General features: G+C 40.1%; 1 protein-coding gene across 1 annotated transcript in view; it reads right to left on the bottom strand.

Moving 5' to 3' along the window:
* bahd1 (bromo adjacent homology domain containing 1) overlaps nt 1–18,316 on the bottom strand; it is a 34,482-nt gene extending 16,166 nt beyond the window's left edge. Inside the window, exon 1 of the mRNA XM_061062602.1 lies at nt 17,806–18,316. The gene's annotated coding sequence lies outside the window, so the exon portion shown is untranslated. The remainder of the gene's footprint in view (nt 1–17,805) is intronic.
* Nucleotides 18,317–19,694: the final 1,378 nt, after the last annotated feature.

Here is a 19,694-nt window from a genome sequence, read left to right as displayed (position 1 = left end):
CCTGTTTATTGTTTTTAAAGATTTTTCTTTTTGCGCCTTTTTGCCTTTATAAGATAGGAAAGCTGAAGAGAGACAGGGGGTGGGGGAGTGGAGAAGGGGGGGATGACATGCAGCAGAGGGTCGAGGTTGGATTTGAACCCACGGCCTCTGCGCTGAGGACTATTGCCTCTGTACATGGGGCGTGCGTCGTAACCGCTAGGCTATCAGCGCCCGACCTCTTCATTATTTTTTTCTGACTAAAGCAACTCACACTGCAGGTGCAGCCAGTGCACATATACACACACATCCACTAAATGAACAGTCTGTGTAAGTTATGTGTTCGTCATTGTCAAAGCTCATAGAAGAGGACAATGAGGTTTTCTTTTAAAGATTACAAGAAATATTATTCTTCACTGAAATATTTCTATTTTGTGTTTGTCAAGTTGATTCCCCTGCGAGGGGAACAAATCCTACTGTTACTGAAAATATGCAGATTATTATATTAATAGTAAATTGATGAATTAAAATAACTGAATAGTGCTGTTAAAATGCACAGATTGATTCATGGCTCGCTGAGGAGTAGAAAGGTTGTCTTAAAAACTCAAAACGATACAAGCCATGACAGAACTCCCTGATCCCAACCTCACTGTGAGATTTGTGATCCGTTACACCACTCGAGAAAAGACAGAAATACTGAAGATGAATGTACATTTGGTAGGCTAGTTGAAATATAGCTTTCAGTGTTTCAGCACTACATTACACTATACGGTCTAAATGAATGTTTATATGAATGAAAAGGTTTGAATCAACAAGTGACACAATGCTGCAGAGTTTCATTTAGAATGAGAAAGCAGCCCCTCCAAAGCAAAACAATCACTTGTCAACAATCATATAAATATGTAATATATACTGTATATAGACAATATGTGTTCATCTTTGGTCAAATATCCAAGACCAATTTCAAAATCTCACAGCAGGCCAAAAAAAAAAAAAAACATACATCTTTGTAACACCTGTAGTATTGAATATTTGAGGCTTGTAGTTGTAAAAAGGCTCTAACTTACTCTGCAGGGTGTGTTTGTGTGTCTTAAATCTTTTTGTACGATATGTTGTCTTTTCTTGTGAATAAAATGCAGCTAATCCCTGTTGGGTTTTTTTTTTTTGCACCCCTCTTTGCCAGCAGTATCATACGGTAGGGATAGAACAGGAAATGTGCGATGATTAAAACTGAATTATTCAAGCATCTGCAGTCAAGAAACAAAACTCACCAGCATATCTTAATTCTGGATAAACTGCTTCTGCATTCAATAAAATGTAATCCACAGCTTTCACCCCCGCAACTTCATCTCCTTACAGAGTGTGCCACAAATCTGCTCTTTAGCCAACTTCCAGTAATAGTGATGTGATGAGTTTTAGTATGTTATCTGAGTATTTCTCCACTTGTCAATATTCAAACATGCCTATCTTTCACTTAAACTTTAAAACTGTTCATGATTCCTAACCTGTGCTTTGTTTCAGCATTTCATGTCATTTGAAATTGAGCGAGAGTGTTTCCAAAGAATCACGTTCTACCGAATGCCAACCGTATTTGACTCTGGAGACTGGAGCGGACACAAATGTCCGCCCGGACATTTTTTCAAACCATCTCATAGCTCAGCCCGCCCTTATTGCCCCATGACTCTCCGAACCGTGAAATACAATCCACGAGAGAGAAATTTAATTTCCACATAACAAGAGGACAGAAGGAGCCTCGCATTGAGTTTCTGTCTGCGGATATCAAATCAAGTTGCCTCATTTCAATAAGACAAGCAGGCACAATGGAGGGACAGAGGCTCGCTGAAGAGCATCATTATTTTTCCCTCCAGACCTTCACCACGCAGACCACAGCAAATAATAATACAGATCTGTTCAAGGTTCAAATGAACAATGTGGTCACACAGTATACATTGTATTAACACGCTTGTGAAAATGCTTTTGAAAAATCAACTTAAAACAGTTTGCTGGTTCTTAAGCCTACAAAACTCAGCGATATGCACAGCAGCTACATCATAAGATCAATGCACCCACACATGTGCACACTGGTTGTTACAGTCCTCTCTGTTTGATTTGGACTGAATATAGTAGGGTAGAAAACTGATTTGTAATTGTCATAAATATAAAATCTCTGTGCAGTTTTTTCCCATTTCATGACCATTTCTTGTATTTCTTTAAACTCACCTAAAAAATGACATGTTATGTTTAATAATTTAGGATTTACCACTGATTATTGGCTAAATTCAGCCTTTTCATCTGTTTTTTCTTGGAATATTAGGCTATAAAGATGTATTATAATATATATTAAAATAATATTCTTCTCAAATGTAAAACACACCAACAGGTGTGTTAAAGAGAAATATAAAAAATGACGTGATGAGCTTACGTTTGTTCTTCAGAGGAGTGGAGGGTTTAAAAGATGAATTGAAGGGCTTGTAAAATGCTGAACAGTCCGAGACATTCACACATTAACTGTTGTTTTTTCTTACTTTTATCTCACCCCCCATTTCAATCTAATAAAAGTATTCCAGTTACACTTACACACAAAGATGAACATCTGACAACTTACATAAATGAAACCTAACTTCAGGGCTCATAAGTGAGCATCCCATCATTTATAGTGTCTTACAAACATTTTGGCTCGGCACTGTGAACACTTTATTCTGAATAAAGAGTAAAGAGAGATACGCCTCTATGGACGAGTTAATTTACAGAGTTTTTGGAAATGTTAAATTATCCAGTCTTCAGGAAGAAATACAACCAGGATACATTAACATGACTTTCAGTACAAGGAACAAGTTCAATCTTCCTGGTAATAGTCTTGTCACCCCTCTGGCTCTTTTAGTCCATATTATACAGGGCACAATTTTAAGAACCATTGGAAATATATCAACAATTAGATGGAGAGGAATTATGTTTTCCTCCATCCCTTTAAACATTTCATTCTCAAGCTGGGACCCTGTTTGGGGTCTCGGCCCCAGGTTTGGTACTGATGAGACTTAACAATTTCAAAGACATATTTCTGCTTCTGAAAAATGACGGAAGGGAATTAAAGACGTGTTCAACTCAAAGTAACTGGAGCATAATTGACACATAAAACCCCCACTTAATAATGACTGACTGAGTGTGATGCACTCCTCTCTCTCTCTCTGATGGCACATTAAGTGAAGTGACTGTAGTTTGATCTCTAGACAGAGCAGGAGGTGGCTGATTGTCACACACACTCGTTCAGAACAAGGACATGGTGTAGAGCTGTCATCATGAGAGAGAGAGCCCCGAGGCACGAGCGAGGCAGCTACTGTGTGTGTGTGTGTGTGTGTGTGTGTGTGTGTGTGTGTGTGTGCGCGCAAGTGTGTGTGTGTGTGTGTGTGTGTGTGTGTGTGTGTGTGTGTGTGTGTGTGTGTGTGTGTGTGTGTGTGTGGCTTTACCTTTCACCAATAAGTCTACTTTTTCCCTGGAGCAAATGACTAACCATCCTCCAACACCGACACCGTAAACACCTCCGTTCACTTCCACGCAGGTTTAGGCACAAACACAGCCGCATCCACTCATTAATCTGGACTATTTCACGCAGAAAAGACATTTAAAAGGCAGGATTGTACACGTAGAATAAGAGACTCGCCTACTGGAGCTTGTAGTTGGCCATGGTGGTGTTGGTGGAAATGGACGGTGTTAATCTGACAGCATGCCGAAGCAGGAGCGCTGTGCAGGCTTGAGATATGAGAAGTCTACAAAAAGAGATCCTCCGCGGAGAAACGACTCAAAACCCCCCTCCGACCATCCTCGATCCTCAATCCGCTCGTTAATATCAACGCGATTACAATCACTCGTGTTACAGGCGAGTTGTTCGACAACCCACCGACCCTATCATCATCCCCCAACTGTGACGGGAATTACAGCTGCGATTCATCGTTACCTTGTCGAGAAAATAGAGATTATACCCCGCCGCGAAAATAATCCTGTTCGTGTGGTTCCTGGTTCCTCAGTCTGTCCTCGGTCGGGCTGTGGACCTGGGGAACGATCCGCGGACCGAGCAGCCCACAGAAGCCGGAGACATGGTGAACAAATCGGTGAGCGGTGACCTACTTCCGAAGTGGCATGCTGGAGATAATATTCATGCGCTGCCTGCATTCACATTCACACTGCACCGGGACATCCCCACATAATGCCAAACCACGGTCCATATTCCTGCAGGGACAAAACTGTGTCCGCAATCTGCACAGGGGAATTACACCTCATTACACGGATTTTTTTTTTCATTAGTAATCTGTTAAAAAAAAAAAAAAAAACATGCACGTGTTTTTCTGCAACCTTTCCTATCCCCTTTATAATAGGAATGCACACGAAGCTCTATTTAAAGCTGCCAGTGTCCACAGAAAAAAAATAACTCAACTTCCGCAAATCTGCAGGCTACACCTGTTTTTTTTTTTTTTTTTTTTTTTTTAAGTAAAGTTAGAAAGAACCCTTTGAATCCTTTTTTTTCATCAGCGAAATCGAGAAGGAAATGTGCCCTGAAAAATAAGCTTTAAACATATAAACGTAGACGGATGAGGAAAATAAGTAAGAGTGGTATTAAACAGGAAGCTGACTTCAAACTACAGGAAAAATAGTTCCTTAAAAACTCAAGTTGTGCCAAATATGGTTTGCGAACTCCATTTGAATGTTTTAAAAGTCAATATTTGAAGTACAGGCGACATGCAGCTGAAGTAAAGACTTAAATGTTGTATAATCCAGAATATAATCTCTTCAGGCCTACAATGGTCAAGTGTAGCAAAGTAATTAAGTCTGCAAACTCTGTAATGAGCATAACATCCATGTTATAAATCTGATTTTCTTTCTTTCAGTTTGGCTAATTTACCGTATTCACCCCTCCTAAAACTACAATTTCAGATGGCCTAAATTAAGCAAACCTAGAAAGGAAGGAAGCCAAAGAACTAATGAAATACAGTCATACAAATATTTCTCTATAATCATGTTTCAGTAAGGAATTACTGTATATTGAATTTATAGAAATCAAAGATACACAGAATATCTGCACTTGGTTCTTGTACACAGGAGGGCCAAGTGTCCTCGGGCCGGACTCTGAACACCAAATTACTCTTTAAAATACATGCAGATGGTTGTGTGAAGGGCTTAGATTAGATCCTGATGGACAGTTTAGCACTGCGAACGGCACCATCTACCATCAAGATGTGAAGGAGTTTGTAAAAGAGGGAATGATTCAGTATGGGAACTGGTCAGAAGTCTAGAAATGTGTCATACAACACACTATGAAGTCAGTGTGTCCTTATGGATATTAAGACCTCTATAGACTCATTTACTGCATGCTCTTCTCTTAATAGGGAGAAATGTAGGGGCATAATCAATCACCTTTGATGAATGAAACACATGAGAGCTGTTCAAGAGAACTGAAGAGCTGTCCTTTAAGATCATTTTAAATGCATGGTGTAATGTCGGTTTGATGTTGTGATCAAATTGATTCCATGAAAATTAAATATTAAGATCAATTTTAAATATATACATCTTTTTTTTAATTGAGCCCTAGAATAAACAGAATGAAACCCGATCGTTAAATCATTTTACATGCATGCGTCGTGTCTTAAGCACACTGTTCTGCAACAAGAACAATAAATGCAAGATCAACTGTCAGCTTTCTTAATGAGTCCATCCATGGTAATAGTCCCTCAAGGAGTATTCCAGTGATTATTATCTGTCAGATTAATGACAGCAGAAAATAGACACATGTATCCCTCTTAATTAGACTCATTTACTGGCTCCTCGTCTCTTAATGATACGTGGAATCTAATAATGATGAAGAGCGATCTGCTGCTGCTCATCATTTATTACCCTTCTTGTTGAGGGAACGTCAGCTTATTACAGTAGGAAACACAGAACACACTGTCATTAGTTCCTTCTTAGCTGAACACAAACTTCAATATATGCATCAAAAAGTAGTTCAGGCCACGTAACAACAAACTGATTGGTGAGCCACTATGGTCCCACGGTCACAATAAGAGCTCAATCAGGGTAAATGCTGATTGTCCTCATCAATATCAGAGTTGCAGTGTGTAATTAACATCTGTAAACAAGCTGAGTGTGTTGAGTTAATGAGGCGTGAGCACCGGGGAGAGCTGAGGGAGTATAGACTGCTGAGATCTGACCTGCGCTGTGATAAACACTCTGAAACACTCTGCAGGGAGAAGCATGACACCGAGCAGGACAACTGAAGGCTTCACCCTCAATGCAGGAAAACTCATTTATGCGTTCCTTACAGACAGAAAATGTACGGCACAGTCAGGGCTATATACTCAGAGTACGCGTAGTTCAGTTTTAAAAAGAAGGAGATCTTGAGAAAGGAAAAGACTATTAATTTGAAAGTGTTGTTTCGATATTCTCATTTTGAATCTCAACGCAATCCAAACTGCACATTTAAAAAGTTAGGTTTAAAATGTTAGCAGAAGCTGTCGTGGAGTGATATCCCACAAGCCATTAGAACGGCATCTTCTCCACATCAGAAGCTAATGTTTGTTCTTTAACTGCTTATTTCCACATGGTCTGTGCGCGCTGCGCTCCATTAGCAACGCGCACTAAGCCGCTGTTATAGCTGCCACTCTAGTCAATGCTCTTGTTTCCACAGCAAGCAGCGCAATCCTACTCTGGAGCGTGTCAGCAGCGCCACTACACTATGCTGTGCTCAAAGACGCTGCGGGTCCATTTTCAACAGAGCCCACTGCAAGCACACCTCAAGCTGGACAGAATAGAACAACCCTGACAGGAAGTCAGCCAATGCCGTCCAATTGAGAAAATGGACATTGGATGGATTTCATTTAGAAAACATGCAGGGTCTGTTGTACTTTTATGACCCACTAACAATTAGGGCATCCAAGAATTAAGTGTCAGATTAAGCCTAAAAATTTGGAATTCACCAAATGCAAAAAAATAAATCCAGCAGCTACCAATGAGGACGAGGGGAAAACAACAAGCTTGATAATCATGAAAAATCTGTCTTAGAGTTAGCTAAATATTTGGAATATAAAATTAGATAGCAACAATGGGGATCAATAAAGTTTATCTTTATCTTTTAGAGAAAACAGAAAATTATAACGGCTTTTAATATCCAAAAGAGGCAAAAATAGGATCTTGTGGAAATATCCTGGGTTTGGTTTTGAAACAATTTTGGGGGGGGGGAAAGGGATATTGAAAAATGGTTATAGGATGACCAGCTCTGATAAGAGGTCGTAGTGAACAGTCAGACAGTTTGTCCCGTCAGGAAACCATAAAATGAGTTAGATAACAATTACGATTACGATGACTTTAAACCCAACAGAACTTTTTAAGAGTTGTCTGCTCCTTTGTATTTTCTCGATGTGCTCCTGACCATTTTACCTCAGATATCTCTAAAGGGATCTACAGCGCACCGTTAGTTGACAAGATCTCACCCAAGAAACTCTCGCCTGAGGAGATATTTACTAAAGATGATATAATTTTCATTGGGCAGGTGGAGAGATATCATCAGGCAGAGTGAAATAACACCGTAATACTTTATTGATCCCTCTCTCCGCTTGCCCCTGCCAGAAAAGTCAGAGCTCAGATTCTGCTACAAAGAGGCTGCATCCTATAGCTGACGGAGCATCAGAGCACTGTAAACCGGAAAAGTGAGCGCAGTGGAGTGCAGATGTGAGTCAGGTGTGTTTTAGGGTTATGTGTGTGTGTGGAGCAGGAGGTGCTGGGCAGGCTTTGAGCTCAGCAAATACACAGGACAGTAGTGAAGAACATACCAAACAAAGAAGTTGCTGAATCTTGGTCAGTTACCCCTTTCAGCGCGCTGATGAAGTGTGTCTCTGTGAAAATGTGCTCCCCCCCCCTCATTTTAATTTAAGAATCCATTAACTGTCGACTGATGACGTCAAAATAATAATAACACAGCCTCAGGGAAAGGCAAATTTATAAGATCTTCCGGAGACGATGTGTTCTTTCCCGCAAAGACTTCCTTTATTTGCCCTGTTCATTGTACAATTTCTGAAAAGCAACTTGAGCTGCAAAAATTGGGATGGAGGCCAAAGATGACATATATACGTCCAGATTGTTGTCAGGTTATTAAGATGAATAAAAGTTCAATCATTGTCTGACAACAGGAAATAGGTTCAGGCGTTACTGCAGATGTATGCCCCATCTTTTATTTTCCACACAGACTGCTTTCTTGTGTGCAGCCGATGCCAGCTGAAACACTCTACAGGCTACAAACAAAAACCACAAGAGTGCAACAACAGAAATCTTGTCATGTGCCTACTGATTCTGCATTCACTTGTCCAGCAAAATCTGGCAATACAGAATACTTTTCACCTTAACCTGTGTCTAATCATAACCCTGACCCAAAATGGCAAACATCACCCTATGAGGTATGCAAGTTAAAAATCAAGATATTTCCTTTAGGAGTAAATGAAGACTAAGAACAGAGCACAGAATGGAAATATTGGACTAACGTACTCCAGGGGGGCACACAGACATCTACAAATGTCTGCCAGCCGTTTGCTAAAAACTAGCTTGTATGCACCTTCATGGAATCCCGTCTTTCGCCTCATATAACCTTTCTTTCCAAAGTCTAGTCACCATATCATAGCACAAGTTCAATAAAAAAGTAGAGTTCAGAGTGGGTTAGTAGATGACAAGATGGTTTGTAAGCACCAAAGGTTAAATGAACATCCAATCACTAAACCCTGTGACTAATCAACTTGAAGCTTTAAATTAAATCCCCCCCCCTCCTATAGTTGTCCAAATGGGTAAGTCAGCTCGAGAGACGAGAAACCTTTTATTTTATCAGGCAGTTAACAATTTCTGCTGTAAAGTTGAGCTTCGATGAAGAGAACCTATGAAGATCGACTCACGACTGGAGCCGACCTCAAGTGGCCATTCAAGGAACTGCACGTATTGGCACCTCAACGTCCTATTTTATAACCCCGGTGGCTGCTTCTTGATTCACTCATACACCGTATAAGACATGATGAAGTCTAAGTGACATCACCCGTTGGATTCTGAAGAAGTGTTTTGAAGGATGGCGGACGGCATGTTTGAAAAATGCTGCCTCAATTCAGTATTCGATCAATCTAGTAACAGAAGGGCCTTGTAATCCTCTTGTCAAAGAGCTAAAACGCAACTACTTGTCAGTCAAATCACCCGCACCATGAAAATCTATTTTTAAACATTAGCCTAAATATCATAAAAATTGAGAAGTTATTGAGGAAAAAATCTTTACTTCATACCGACAAAGAAATGAGCTAGTCGAACCGAAACCATCTTTGTACCCGGCATTAATAATGTTTATTCCAGCTGGACAAATAGACATTTTAACACATACCTAACATTTTAACAAGGTACCTAACAGGGATTTCAGGTCATCCAGGAGGACTTATCCCTTCTAAACACTTTGCAGCCTGTAATTGTCACTGTGTAACGTTAACCACAGAGAGTGTTTGAATGACATGCATTTGTGTCAGACATAGGTGTTAGCAACAACGTAGTTCATGTCTGGTTTGATTCAGTGACTTCTTATTTTTTCAGAGATAAAAAATAAGGAGTTAAAGAGTCATTTTTAAAAAAAGCTGAAAATGAACATTAGAAATGTAAAAATGAATCATCTGTGCAATCATTTAAATACATTTGAAAATATGTGTGTACACCAGAGGCACTAATTATACTAGATAAGGTTCAGAAGGACTTTTAAGCTTCCAAACAGCGGAGACATTGATGTTTAAAGTCACTTTTCTTTTCAGTTCGATCACTGAATTGAGTAGAACTGGCATATCTCTGTGTATAGAATAAAAAGACAACTTCAGTCCAGAGTGTGTCAGGAAAACCGATAATTAACATTGAAAGCATTTGTTTGCTACTACACAACAAACAGGTAGTGAGCTGTTATTTGTCAGCTTGCAGCCTACAGATGTAGAGATGACAGTTGAGCACCAAAGAGCAGATACAGGACAGGAAGTGTAATTATCTGCTGCTATGGTTCCTCTTCAAAGACACGGGGCAACATGCCAGACAGCCTGACTGGCAAAGAAAGCGAGGAAGGGGAGAGAGAGAGAAATAAAGAGGCAGCTCGAGAGCGAGAAAGCGATGAAGACTGAGCCCAAGACGATCGAAGAGAGAAGTGAGGAAGAGGAAGAAGGAACTCACACAGAATCTCACACTTCAGCTTTCGCGGAGAGAAAGAAAAAGTCAAACTAAGTAGAAATCAGTGGGGCCATTTCTCACATCCTCGGTCGTGGTTTTCTTTGCTTGACAGCTCCTCGGGGAAACAGACGTTTGACACAGACTTTCTGAGAGAGCGAGGGAGAAGAGGAATTAGGAGAAAGTGAGAGAGACAGCGACTGAAGGGAAAAAGGGGGGAGGGAGGGGGGGGGAGGTAAAAAGACGAGAGAGTGATGGATTGAGATAGCACAGAGAATGGAGACAGAGAGAGATTGTCATCATCATCATGAACAATGACTCTCTGATAGAAGAGGCCTGTCGCTGGATTTTCTTGCCAGCTGAGAAAAAGGGAGCAGGGAGGGGTGGAGGTTGGGGGGGGGGGGGGGCACCCGTCTGCCCACCTGCCAGGGCCTCAGTCATGCTTTTAGCATCTGCCAAGCTGAAGGACGCTCCGTGCCATGTGCTTTGCACTGAAGGAGCCTGACGTTTGTCGATCACAGTGAGGGCTTCTGTTCTGTCCGGCCTCAGACAAATAAGGTTTAATGTCCTCCCTCCACACACAAACACACAAACACACAAACACACACACACGCCATGTAAACAATCCCAGTGTGTTCGAGAACCGAGCAAGTGGCTCTAAAAGGCTTCACATCCACTGCAGCTGTGAGCCGGCCGACAGCTGACGCCGGGGCCGCGGATCTCTGCTTGCGTTCTGCTTCTCCCTCCACCAACCCCGCCTCCTCTTCTTCTATGTTTCCATGAAACAGACCTGTAATTTTCACAGCTGTGTCTCAGGCATGGTGCCAGGGTGAGTCAGGGAAGGAAAGACAGAACGAGAGTAAAAGAGAGAGAGAAGGCCTGCCTAATGGCTTTTAGAGGATTGCAGGCTTCAGCAGAGCTTCACTTATGCTTAGACACTCAAGATTCAAACCAGAGAAAACCTCAACCTACTGAATAAGATTAAGAACTGAGTGCAAAACTGATAAGAATGATTTAAAATATGAGTTTGAAAGAGGTTAAAAAGACTGTCTGAATGATGCCTCATAGGACCAACAAAAAAGACCATCAGTGGCCTGTTAACCTCGTGTGTTCTGTGTTTCACTCCTCACTGGGGTAGATCACCATGGTGACTTATGCTGAACACATAACCTGCTCCGGAGCAGGTTATGTTCGGGGTAAGAGATCAGTTTGTAGAAAGAAACGGCCCCTGACGTACACATCTCTTGATCTAGGAGCACTGTGAGCTGATCGTGAGAGAGGAGGAGGGTGAAAGAAAGGAAAACACTTTGTCTCAAGATAGTCTTCAGATTATAGTACAATTACTATTGCTTTTAATTGTGCTATAATCATTGGTATTAGTCACATACCGCTCTATTTATTACTATTTCAGCTGCAGCTAGAATATAACAGCATAAAGTCGCTTGATTATACATGGGTGTGTTTTGGGCGTAGCATGAATCAAACCATTTTACAGTGTCAGCTCTCGTTCTCTTTAAAAACCAGGCGTGACCTACAGGCTGGCACGTTCTTATTAACACAGCCGATTTCAATCTTTATTCTTAAATAGGCCGAACTCCGTCCAGCTCATTTCACTTCTCTCTGCACCTCTGAACTGTGTTGATGGCGGACTGAAGTCTTTTTTCCCTATGTGATCAAATTTCCCTTTCTGTTTGCATAAACACTGATACTAGACAAAAGAGAGATAATCACTGGTACAATGTCAAAATAAGAGCTTTATTATAATAATTAAAAAGGAAGCGATAAAATGAACGTAATCAGAAGAAAATACTAATTTTAGACATGGTGGATTGAAGTGATATTTTGCTGAATTATTCCCACAAAATCAGAAATATTTTCGCATTCAGTACAAAAGCGTGTTCTTATTAATTATTAAAATCTCCACACATGCTGACAGGATCGGACAGGATCTATGTTAAATAATGTTCTGTGTGTCAATATCATATCATGGTGCATTTTAACATTTATTTACTTATTTTATCTAGTGGAATCCTGGGCTGCACTCTTTATAATGCGTATGTAATGGACACTGGACAGTCTGTATTAATATCTGTAGGCTCGATTATCGGTGGCACTCGTTCATTTCATCATTTCAACTCTTTGTTTTCACGAGAGTGTGTGAGTGTGGGTGCTTTTGGGTGTGTTTCTGTGTGTACTAAGAGTGAGTGCGCCTGGAGGAGAGCTTGGAAACCAGCAGAAAAAAGAAATGCTTTCTGTCTCTCAGCCCTCTGTCCCATTAAAAACCTGATTTGAATGCATCAGCAAATGGACGCTGTGTGTGCATCCTGTGTGTTTGGAACAAACTTCTTGGAAGTGCGCTGGTGTATGCCCATCTTTCTTGTGTGCCATCTAGATAGACGGAACATACTGCGCCACATACTTTAGACTAGACCAGGTTTTAGGTGGTCTAAGGCGCTGTCATTTCCTGTGTCCTCGGGAAAGGAATTTCTAGTCATGGCATGAAATCTATGTTAATGAGGAAGACCTTACAGCTGCCAACCTTCACCTTCAAATAATCTCCTGGTATGGTATTTTCAATGACTGGTATTCATAGGATCTGAGATTTGTTGTCATTCCATCAACTCCAGACTGAATACTCAATCTCAATAACAATTCCTCAATGCTTTTATCAACAGGAAATTCATTTTCTATTTCTGATCAATTACATTCTGTTTCTTTTGTTCATGTTGAAGCAACAAGGGAATTATGGGAAAGGAACTCGGAGGTTGAACTTAATGTAAAGGCATGTTCAGATACTTTTGATTCAGCTATAGGAAAATATTCACATGTAAAAAACTCAAAAAGAACCAATATAGAATTCAGCAAACAACTCAGTTTTTTAAAGAAAATGAATTCCCACAAATCTCCCCTTTTTATGAAGTGTAAAAAAGAAGTATGGACTTACTATCTCTACATGGCAATGTATGTTCATCAGTATTGGAAAAATGCTATTCCTATGGAACGCCTCAGTGCTAAAGGGTAATGACAAACTCTTTTCAAATATCTTCACAGTGATCTGGTCCGCTTATTGCAGAGAGGGTGCCCACACTTTGTCTTCACAAATATGTCAAAGTCAGATTTTTCCATTTGACATGTAATTCATGTAAATAAAATTGTATCTGATATGATCCATATATATATATTTTATTTCAACCCATGTATTTTTTTCCCTTCTATAATTTTGCATGTTTGTTCCATAAAAAAACGAATAAAACATCTTTTAAATATGCAGCTGACTATCCAGGGCGGTTGTATTGTATGAATCTTACCCTCTTTATAACAATGTTGCCATAATCCCAGACTTTATGGATTATGTTGAACTAGCAGAAATATCTGAGATTTAATTGTTTCAGCTAAATTTGAATAAAGACCCAAGTTAGAAAGATGCAATGTTCTCATGTATCACATGTAATGATGGGAGCCTTATCGTAGGGTCTGCATCATCTAAATCTAGCTTTAAGACATCCATTCAAAATCATTTATTGTATTAAATGTTGAGGGAAAACAACAATATAAAATAAAGGAGGAGAACATTAATTGTAAAGAAGAACATGTCAGGAAAAAGTGCTCTTTTTATTGTTATTTTGTTTATTTTGCCTGGTGGTCTCTTCTTCTTAGATTGTGTAAACCACAACATCCTCCAAACCCGAAGGTGTGGCAACTTCTACGCAGTGGCACTATTTTTGTTTAGTGCTTGTATGTTGCATAATCCATGAATGTGGGAGGAATGGGGGCCCCAGCAGTTTGTTTTTGCCTCTGGGCCCCTCCGCAGGATAATCCAGCCACACACTCAGTAAAGATATTGTGAAGATCTATAACCAAAGGGAATGGTGGCCATGATTTCACAAAATTTGGCACCAGTTATAATAGATCTATATTATCCCTTAAATTAATAAGATCCCTGCGTTTGAGCCAAGCAGCCTCACATCTATTTCCTTTGGCTGAAAAATCAGAAAACGACAGTAATACGTTCGAAAATAAAGGTAGCTTAAGATAAACAGCACTCTAAACAATTGAGCCGGCAGAGTTCCTGTTAGATCATATTTAACATCAACAGTGTGACTATGATGGCTGTTTTTGGAAAAAAAAAAAAAAGGGGATGTGTCCGTGTACTTTTCCAGTGCAACATGAACAATACAAGCATTTCATATGTTCTCATAATAAAACATGTCTGCACAATTTTAACTGCAAGATGTAGTCAAAACATTTTTGATTTTGAATTTCCTCAGAATCCATGCCCTCTGTAAATATGACTAAACGTCCACCTCTTAAAAAGCAATCTTCACCATTTTTATTTCAGCAGCTTTGCCCTCTCATTGCACCTTTATATATATTTACATTTACAGGCCTGTACACAGCATGCGCTTGTTTTACTTTGGTCTATTCTAAAGTGTGTACATTACACGAGTAAAATGCCCACTATAAGCAAACTTGGCCAATAAAGCTCATTCCCATTCTCATTTGATTTGATTTAATTCATGTGTCATGTATCAATAACATGCCCAGCTGAAAACACAGGCTTACAAGAAGCCACGAGAGACCAAAGACCAAAGTGGACACATAGCAAAAATACAGAAATAATAATAAAGATAAGCCCGTTCTTTCCAAGCTCACAAAGCAAAAGCCAACGTTTAAGAGTTAGAAGTAAACTGTTGTATTCTGACGTCCCCAGTACATCAAAACATTTGAGGATTTTTAAATACATTTGATTCATGAAAGGTCTTCTTTCCTAGTCATAATTCACACAACCTGTTGCCCTCCTCGAGGTTTTTACATCTTCCAACTTGAAGAGCCAGAGGAAGGACTCCTGATCTCAACGAAGCAACCAAACATCTCTGGGTTCTTCTTCATTTGGCAAGAACAAAAGGCTGCGTGCCATGATAACGTTCATTCAGCATCTTCAAAAACATTTTTACACTACTAACTTTGACACGGTGACACTTTATACTTTTAAATGTTTTATATATGTCTATTTTTTTTATATCAAAGCGCACTGCATTTTCACGTCTGGAGTAATGCTTTATTGTTTTATTTATGGTCCTTAGAACAGTCATTGGATTCACTGCCCATCTGTATGAGCAAGTGAAAAACAAAAATCTTGAACAGACTCAAATGAAGACCTTATCATAAAGCCTGTTTTCTGACACAATAAGTTGACAAGCCCACATTGTTATCATTTTAAATGTTCTCCTCTTTGATTAAGGACTCCACATAGTGTGGCCCTGAGCAGCCAGGGCAGAATTTTAATAAATGCTTAATTAACAGCTAATATTTCCAAAGGCAAGAGATCAATCCCAGCTTCATAAATCATAAACCCATCCAGATGAAATCCTAAATATTCCCATTTTTAAACAATTATTCTAGTAAATTCCTTTCTATCCCCATGTTGCCTTTTTTCTACGCACACAGAGTCTAAGTAAGAAGTTTGTGTCTCCCCGGGGAGGACAGTGTGTTTTGGTTGACAGGAGGCACGTCCCCCTCTTCCTCTTCCTCCTCCTCCTCCTCCTCCTCCTCCTCTCTCTATAACCACAACAGGACTCTCCTTCAGACATAATGGGATTATGTGCAGGATTGATATCCAGCTTTATGGCTCACGTGTGGGCCCTGCACCTCTGCTCAACATGCTGCTATGACAGGCCTGTCAGAGTCTGCTGTGCAGAACTGACTGGACACAAATCTACGCCGACCTCCAGAACTGAAGCTCCATTGTCAGGCTTCTCTGTGCGCAAGAGGCTTTACAAACACCATTATACTGAAGAACTCACTGGAGGACTTGTACGTCGTGCGTTATCACGCTGATGTCATGTCAAAGCCTGCTGTGTTCAATGGCCTTCACCAACATAGGAAATAATCAGCTTTTCACATCAAATGTGTTTTTCTTTAACCTGAAAAGTCTTGAAACTCACAATTATTCTTATTAACACGAAACTGATCACCTTTGTTACTCATGTGATCTATGAATGAAAGGTGAAAACGTTTCTCTAAAAAGGTCTCAGAGCAAAAGATGAAGACTTCAACATTCATATGTTGTCCAATCAACGGGGTGCAGAAGTATTACAAGCCAATGAAAGGGATCGTTCAGGAATGTTTAAGTGGTGTTGTATGAGGATCTTGTCGCTAGTATATATTTTTTTTTTTCAAAAGAACCTTATTGCTGCCCTCTGCCTTGTCTACATACCTATTTTTAACTGATCGGACACCAAACATTTTTCAAACATCAGAGTATTTGGAGGACAATTAAATGATGATGATGTAGCACATATTTTGTCCATGAGATGTCCCAGCAGTCTGGTTTAAGTTAGACGAACTAAATCAGCTTCAAAGATTCTCATATCTGAACTACCAACTCGAAACAAATCTCAAACTAAACATGGATAATGCTCCTGCATGACATTATCCGCAGCCTATCAATGTCTCTGCAGCTTTTAAGTTCTGGTGAGTACAACAGAAAAAGGATCATGAACTTAACTCTCTCTCTTTCAGTCGCTGTAAGAGTACTTTGATTTGCATTTGATTTGTATGAAAGGTGCTTTATAAAATGAATCTTGAGCTTATGATCCAAACTCTTCACAGAGCCGAGCCTTTTTTTCTCTCAATGCAGAATTTCAGAACTACAAACATGATGGATGCAGAACTTGTATATGATTGCTCTCCGTTATGGCAACTTCCCCATTTTGGTAAATTATGCAAAACGCTGGAAAAGTGTTGCCTGATGTCTTTCTCTGATTAAAGTACCCAGACTTTTCCATCTTGGATCTACATCAGTATTTGTATGAAAGGAGTCTATATTCATGTGGAATGTCTCATGACACATTTATAGTTCTTTACATACTATTGTTGTACTATAACTGTTGACACGATCAAATATTAAGCATTTAATGACACAACTAGTTGACGAAGAGCTAATTCAACTAAATACTCCTGGATAGTTGAATACTGTTTCAAATGTCTTTCCATTTTATTAATGTGGAAATTCCCTAAGGCTTTCAAATGAATACAGGACCAGAAGTTGTGGAGGAGAGTAAAGTAGCATAACTGAAACAGTAAAGTGAAAGTACGTCAAAAGTGAAGTTTAGTCTTAGTTGTTTTGCTCAATTATGGCATGGACGAATAATTGGTGATCAAAACTTGTTGTAGGCTACAGCCTAGTAAACTTATGGATGAATCAGGAAGAGATCAAAGAAACAATCCTAAATATCGACATGATCTACCTACATTTACATACTGGCCAAAGATTACTGTGGTTATTTTGTACAACACATGTTCCATGCCCTTCTCTGTAAATCCACAAACAGAAACTCCGCAGCAGCGTCTCGCGCCTCAAACTTGACTCTCTCCGAAGCTCGTGTGACTTTTCCCGCGAGCACGCGCTGGAGTCCAAACCGAGGGCTCTGCTCCATTTAAATGTTTAACACGACAAGATTGGGATCGGGCCACATTGCACGGCAGAAACCAGAGATGTCCAAAAGTTTGAGCTCAAGACTGAAGGATCTGTAGCTGACACGCTGTGTCATCGCTCCGTCCTGTCCTGCCTGCTTTGACACTTTCAGTTTAGCACGAGAGGCGATACGAGTTGTTGTCACTTACCGCTTTGTTAGACTGTCATATAACTCCACTTGGACCTTTTCAGAGGCGAGATCACTTCCACAGGGCGAGATAATGATGCGTCAGGTGTAAGCTTCCCGCAAGTGAAGGAGGAAAACGGAGCGGAGGACGATTCATATTGAAGCCTTATTTTTTTAAACTCCAAACTGCGCTGCTCCACGCGCGACGCGTAAAAAAAACAAACACCACACAATCCAAAAAAGACTGTAAACTCCCAATCCTGCTTCAAAGAGACGAAGTGGGCCGTGCTAAGCAATCAGCGAGCTCCTGCAAACTACAGCTCCACTCCAGCGTGTTTTTACATAACAGCATCATCCGCTTTTTTATGTTGACGCATCATGTAGCGAAAACATGGAGTTTCTTAAAGGGCCACGGACGCGCCGTCCACATGTCACCGTCCCCCAGCAGCCCCCGCTGCGGCGGACAGATGGCTTTCACCTAGTTAATGTCTGTAAGCCCTGCTCCTTTTGACACTTGTATTAACCCTGGCAGGCAGCGAGGGAGTGAGTGAATAAATGAAGGATCTGTGGCCTGTCAGCTCTGGCTCGTGTCCAAAACCTGCTCCGACATGTGACTGCACGGTGCCTCCTGGAGCTCTGATGTGGAGGATTGTGTTCTTAAGTGACTTTGTGTTTTTTCTTTTCCCTAAAGTCGCACTTTATAAAGTTGAGCATGGTCACTTGAAATATTCAACATCTGTTATGTAACCTTTAATGCAGTCTTATGGAGCGATTGGTCCATATATTTGGTTACTGTCCAACTTGCTTAATGTAGCTTCCTTTTGCGCCAAACTATTAAAAACATGGAAATAAAAGGCATTTTATTTCAAAGTCCTTTTTCATCTGACAGATATATGACATTTTTAAACCACTTCTAATCTCAGATGGACGATGACATAACAAGTGTTTGCATAAATTAACATTTATTCTGTAGGCAGAAAGATCACTTCTTCTGTTTACCTCAACCACACATTTAGGATATTAACCACATGGTGATACTTTCTCATGATGTCTTATTTCTAACTAGTTAAAGCTCCTGTGAGGAAGTTTTATGTGGTTATGAAACAGACTGAAATGAATGTTGGATGACCTACATCAGCAAACGAGACCATCAGCATGAAGACTGTTTTGCCAGATAAGAAGTAGCCTACCACTTTGTCCACACGGGGCGCCAAAATCCACATTATAGCTGTTGAATGGTAATAAGTCCTTCAGTATGTTTGCAGAGAAGCTGTATACAAACAACTTTTGGGTTTCCAGGTTGTGGAAAATCCAGCTGTCTTGGGTGTGCCCGTTCTGTTCGGGACTAAATCAGCAATAAATGTTGGCAATCAATCAATAAACACAGACATGTTTAACACTTCAGAACAAGCCATCAGGCCTGCATTTATGAGTTGTTAAATTATAGTTAAGCAGTTCATGACATTTACTGAAAGAGGCGGTCATTTTTACAACAGAGAAACCTCAAAGTTATTCTGGCGTTTTTACGGCTTGAAACTAATCCATGATACCTAATTAAGCGACGAATCATTTACAGCATTCATTGTTCATAAACCAAAAGAAAAACAATCACACATGATTTTTATTTTATTGTCAATATTTTCGACAAGCCATCTTTATGCTGAAGTAATTACGACTTCTGAGTTATGAAGGCACATTTCCATGATGAATGTCATCCTTTCATATCCACCCTTCTATGTTTTCCTCTTCATTAATCTCTACCATGCACTCCTTCACTCCATGCTATGGTGAAAGAGTTTGTGCAACATCTATTATTAACCCCTGTAAGCTTCGGAGTTTATGCTTATTACAGAGGAAAGCCTTCTCTTGACAATGAGGCATTCTGTTTGTACGTCTCTCTGAAGGGAGGAG

This window comes from Labrus mixtus, chromosome 18 (assembly GCF_963584025.1).
Source record: "Labrus mixtus chromosome 18, fLabMix1.1, whole genome shotgun sequence".
NCBI classification, from domain to species: domain Eukaryota; kingdom Metazoa; phylum Chordata; class Actinopteri; order Labriformes; family Labridae; genus Labrus; species Labrus mixtus.
The sequence above is the reverse complement of the archived record's forward strand: the minus strand, read 5'-3'. Positions and strand labels throughout refer to the sequence as shown.